Genomic DNA, 6,000 nt, shown 5'->3' with positions numbered 1-6,000 from the left:
GCCTGGGTAGTGTGGGAGAGGCCAACCTGTGTATAAGGATCAGCTTCCTCCTGCTTAGAGATGACAGTAGCTCCATAAAAGCCCCAAGCTCTGTAAGATTTGTCTTCATTTTTCAGCTCCTCCTCCTCCTCTTGCAGCTGCCTGGTCCTCCCATAGAGTCTTCTGTAAAAAGACTGTAGTGTGGGCTCAGACTGGCCTCACCCAGCCAACCCCTCTACAGGTTTTATGCTTGGTGGTTTAGGGCAGCTGAAGTTGTGAATTCAATGTTTGTGGGACCCCCTACTTCAGGGGTCTCTTGGTCAAGAGCTAAGTATGGGGAATGTGGCCCCTACTCTAGAGCTTAGTCCCTCAGTCACTACTGGATACTCAAATTTTATTTGTCCCCAACAAGGTGAGCAGCAGTTTCAGACCAAGTGTGGCTGACAGTCCCCTCTGCAGAAGTTCTTTCAGCTGGTGAGACCCTGGTCTAAGGTAGAAAGACTGAGAGAGTCCTCTCCTGGGGCTGACTGTGCCCCCCCCCCCGGAGGTGGCTAAGCTCCTCAACCAGATTCAACAACAAGCTCATAGGGACCCACATGTGAAATGTTCTTGGTCCAAGCCTCTCTCCCTTCCCCCTGTGGGATCTAGCCCAGCAGGGCAGTATATCCAGTACCCAGGCTGGCTGACTATGAAACTACACTCTATTCAATGCACATGAGCTGCTGTGCTGGTGCTGATCACAGAGAGCAGAACTTGCCTCACCTGGGTCAGGTGTGAGGAACCCTTCCTTAGGCTTCTACTGTAGCAAGGGTTGTTAGGTCCTGAACTGATGCTTTCCACAGCTGTAGCTAGCACCTGGATGTGCCAGCCCTGGGCCTTGCTGGCAGGAACCCGGTGCAGACCAGTGGGAAACACTACCTGTGACTGGCCCTCAGCAACCTTCTTAGAGCTACAAGCAATCCAGAGTTTGTGGCTTCCTCTGCTAGGCCCAGGTGCACATGGAAATACCAAGCTGCACACCTAGCTTTTACCTACACTGGTCCTGGGGAAAGGTCCGCTTAAAAAGCCAAGGTTCGCCTGACCTGTGGCGGTGCTGTGGATAAAGCGTCGACCTGGAAATGCTGAGGTCACCAGTTCGAAACCCTGGGCTTGCCTGGTCAAGGCACATATGGGAGTTGATGCTTCCAGCTCCTCCCCCCTGTCTCTCTCTCTCTCTCTCTCTCCTCTCTAAAATGAGTAAATAAAAAAAAATTAAAAAAAAAAAAGCCAAGGTTCCCTGAATCCCATTTCCTACAGCTTCTTTCTGCTGGCTGTTTGTTGGGCCTGGCCACTGAAAAAACCTCTGTTAGAGTCTAGAGCGGTGTTTCCCAACATGGGGCCCACGCCCCACAGGGGGGCAATTCGATAGTTAGGAGGAGCAATTTGAAAATGGACTCGACACAACTTTAACTCTTTCGCCCCGGGCCATTTAAATGCAATGCTAGATATCGGTGCCAAATTTAACAAAAAATGCAATTCTTAAATAATTGCAGTAAATAATTATTAAGTATAATTTCGTTTGACGAGACCAAAATATCAACTGGGTGATTGGCGTCGTCAAGTAAACTTCGTCCTGGGTTCACCACGGAGTGTGCCGTCTGCTGCGGGGAACCCCGGACGTTTTAAAAACTCGCTAAACAACACAGTTATTCTCACCTAATTGGCCCATCACAACTTCTGTAGTGTTTCACATCATTCAGTTGGTGTTAATTTGAAATAAGTGTCATTCAAAACTGTTGTAAAAGCTCGTTGATTTAATAAATATACATATATATATATTGTATAGATATAATTGGTAAGTTGTTTGTAAACAAAAGTGGCAAAAGAGGCAGATACAGGCACTATGTATATATACACCTGCATGTATGTGTGTGTGCGCATGTGCTGACTCCCCCACAATCCTCTCTTCTATGTTGGCTCCTTTCTCAGTTCCAACCCACCCTTCTGCCCTTATTCTCCTGGCTGATTTGCAGAACCCTACTCCATACCCTGGCTTCTGACAGTGGGTTTTGTTTCCCCACCTTGGACTCTGCATTTCCGTGATGGCCAGTGGAGTTAGCGAGTCAGTTAGGAGCCTGGAGTTTGGGCTGGAGATGAGGGTCGCTCTCCGCCAGCACTGGCTTTCAGGAGCTCTGCCCCGCTGAGCTTCTTTCTGGCTCCTTTTATTCCCCCATGAGGCTACTGGGAGTCCCCGGAAGATCACAGTCTGAGGTGGGGTGGGGCACCTGCACCTGTCTGCAACAAAGAGGGAAATGTTTCTTCTTCTCATTAGTAGGCTTTCAAATGTTTTCTGGAAGCATTTTTACCTCCCTCCCTCCATCTTTTTATTCTTCCTCTTCCTCTTCAAACTGAAGCAAGAAAACAAGAAAATAAGGAATTATATGAAGAAGGAAACAAAAACAGGGGTAGAAATAACAACATGCAGCAGAAAGTTTCTGATGCTCTTATAACATTTATTTTCTGGGCAACAGAGAAAGAGGCTGTTTGTAGCTAATCGTAATCTTCAGAACTTGCTGAGGAGTCAGAACCTAGAATTCTGAGATGCACGCAGGGCACTTTGGAAGAAAGCTGGAATCTAAGTGGCAGGTCCAGCCATAATTACTCACAAAAAGCTTGATACAATGACAAATTATTTGATTTTTCATCTAAAAAAGGCCTCCTTTAGGTTAGCTGGTTTGGAGCCGAGTGATAAAGCTGGCTTTCTTGTAATAGGACTGTGAAAACACGCAAGGAAAACCACACCATTCGAACCTGGAGGCTGATTGCAAGGGCCTTTATCAAAATGTTATTCTTTCCCAAAAAGGCATTCATCATTTTCAACAGGGCTTCCTCCTGCTGTTGGTGTCGGAAAGTGAAGTCTTGCCTCGGGCAGGTTAAACTAGCAGCATTCAGGGAAAAAATAATCCTTCTGCCTGTATCCAGGGAGCTGTCAGGATGATTAATTAGCCTTGACAGTCCCAGGTGGGTGATAAGGCCCAAAGCATTCTCGCCTACTATTTGTACTTAGTGACATAGGCGTGGGCTCAAGTCCCCTGCATGTCATCCCATCCTCAGTCTGCAGAAATACCGACCCTCAGCCTGATCTTAGGGAAGTGCGTGGGCAGGTTAAGTTGAAAATGTAGAGAGGTGGAAGTCTAGACGGCTCTGTGCTTCATTTGCTTGGTACCCTGGAGCAAGGTTCCTGGTAGCCTTGGAGCTCAGTTTTCTTAAACAGGCCCCTCATTATTTGGTTATTGTCTGCCTCTACAACACTCCAGTCTCACTGGGCTTTTAGCTTTTTCAACTTTTTCTTCTTCCTCTTGCCTCTAGCCATTACCCAGCCCTGTCCAGAGACCTCTTTGATCAGCTCATTACTGCATAGCGTTTAAGCCAGAGCTGAAATGAAACTCTCTTTGCAAAGTCTTGCTGAGTTGAGCTTTGACTCCTTTGACTAGTTAGGCTCACCTAACGCTTACCATTCATGTTGTGGGGGCTCATTCATGGCTGTCCCAGCTGGCTTTTGGCTTCTTGAAGTCAGAGAGAGTGTCTATCTTTCTCGTCACTGTAGGTACATCACTAAGTACAGGGCCTGGCACATGCAAGAGGCTCAACAAATGATAAGGGAATAAAGATAGGAGATAAAAGAAGGGGAAACATTAAATGAATGGCACAAATGTTTTGCATATCAAAACACTATCTTTATAGCCTAAAATTTGCCTTGTTATCCTCACTGTCATCTCCACACACAGGTATAACTGTTGCTGGGCATTTGACAGCCATTTATTGAGAATTAGAAAATGACAGAAGTCACTATGAATTAGCATTGTCGTTAAATTAAATTGTATTTTATTAATGACTGTAACACCACCGTACATTTGAAAATACTCATCCATGCAAGCAGTAGAATACTGTCAGAAACTGAAATTTGTGTTTTAAAAATTAATTTTTAGTTTGAGAAGTGTCATAATATTGCTTTTGGAATCATTGAAGGTGGTACCATTCCTTGCCCCCAATTCTCCCAGCTGGAGTGGGTATACAAATTTTACAATCACTTGGAAAATTCTCTAGAAGAATCAATCACTTTTGAGTCACCGACAACTTTACTATTATTATTATAAGTAGTAGTGATAGTGTCATATTATTATTACTCATGTAGAAGGATGATATGTAGCCACATAATATGTTTTTTAATGCTTTTTAGAATTCAACTGTTTATATTTGAATTTCTTTTTATAATTGTTGACTGCTCATATATAAAATATATTTGGTATTTATATAATAATCGTATATTGTGTAACCTTCATTCACTTATTTAAGAGTTGTTTTGTAGATTTCTTACAATTTTCTACATGTCCAGTACAATCTGAAAATAGATATAGTTTTACTTCTTGCTTTCTGAGCTTTATGTGTTTGATTTTTTCTGGCCTTTTCACAATGGGTAGGACTTCCAGTATAGTGGTTCAGTATAAATGATGAGAGAGACAGTCTTCTCTTTTATGAATATCAGAGAACAAGTGTTCACAATTTTACTGTGAGGTGATTTCTTTATTTATTTTAATTAAGTGAGAGGTAGGGAGGCAGGTAGGCAGAGAGACAGACTCCTGCATGCACCCCAACTGGAATCCACCCGGCAAGCCCACTAGGGGGCGATGCTCTGCCCATCTGAGGGCTCTGCTGTGTTGTTCAGAACTGAGCCATTTCAGTGCTTGAGACCATGGAGCTATCCTCAGTGCCCTGAGGGCCAAACTGCTGCTTGTTTGAGCCATGGCTGCAGGAGGGGGAGGAGAGAAAGAGAGAGAGAGAGAGAGAAAGAGAGAGACAGAAAAGGGAAAGGGGTGGAGAAGCACATAGTTGTTTCTCCTGTGTGCTGGGACTGGAAATCAAACCTGAGACTTACACATGCCAGGCCAACGCTCTACTACTGAGCCAACCAGGCCCCTGTGAAGTGATTTTTTTGTTGGTTTGTTTTTTTATTTTATTTTATTTTAGTGAGGGGAGGAGAGTCACTCAGTGCTAGCGTCTGCTGGGGGCCAACTTGAGCCTTGGCTGCAGGAGGGGAAAAGAAGAGGAAGAGAGAGAGAGAGAGAGAAAGAGAAAGAGAAAGAGAAAGAGAAAGAGAGAAGGGGAGAGGGAGAAGTAGAGAAGCAGATGGTCACTTCTCTTGTGTGCTCTGACCGGTAATTGAACCCGAGACTTCCACATGCCGGGCTGACACTGTACCACAGTGGCCAGGGCCAGTAAGGTAATTTTTGAAGTATGATTTAAGCTATCAGTTTCTTATAAGTGCCCTTATGAGACTGAGACAAGGAGAGATGTAGAATTTTGTCAATTGCTTTGACTCTATTAAAAAATCATACAGGATTTTAAAAAAATCTTTTATTCTTTTAATATGTTAAAATACATTCATTACTTTTTAAATGTTAAAACCTTGCATTTCCAGGATAAATTCCACTTTTATCTTTTACCTATACATTGCTGAGTTCAATCTGATAATATTTTGTTAGGAATTTTGCATCTATGTTTCTGATGATTTTATGAAAAGGTTTGTATGTGGCCTGACCTGTGGTGGTGCAGTGGGATAAAGCATCGACCTGGAACACTGAGGTCGCTGGTTCGAAACCTTGGGCTTGCCTAGTCAAGGCACATATGGGAATTGATGCTTCCTGCTCCTCCCCCTTCTCTCTCTCTCTGTCTCTCTCTCTCACTCCTCTCTCTCTAAAAAATCAATAAAAAAAAAAAGATTAGTAGGTTATTTTCCCTCTTAACAGTCTGATGGAAGGCATCATTGAAAGCATGGACCTGGAGTTTTGTTTGTTGGAAGTTCTCTGATAATGAATTTAATTTCTTTAATAGGTCTGTGACTGCAGATTTTTTTTTCTTGTATCAATTTTGTTGTATTTTTTAAAGAAATTTGTTCATTTTATTTATCAAATTGAGATAATGTTCCTTATAAAATTTCATTCCTTTAGGACGATCTCTCTTCGGGTGATGGGTATGCAACAG

The sequence above is a fragment of the Saccopteryx leptura genome, chromosome 1 (genome assembly GCF_036850995.1).
Source record: "Saccopteryx leptura isolate mSacLep1 chromosome 1, mSacLep1_pri_phased_curated, whole genome shotgun sequence".
NCBI lineage: Eukaryota > Metazoa > Chordata > Mammalia > Chiroptera > Emballonuridae > Saccopteryx > Saccopteryx leptura.
The sequence above is the reverse complement of the archived record's forward strand: the minus strand, read 5'-3'. Positions refer to the sequence as shown.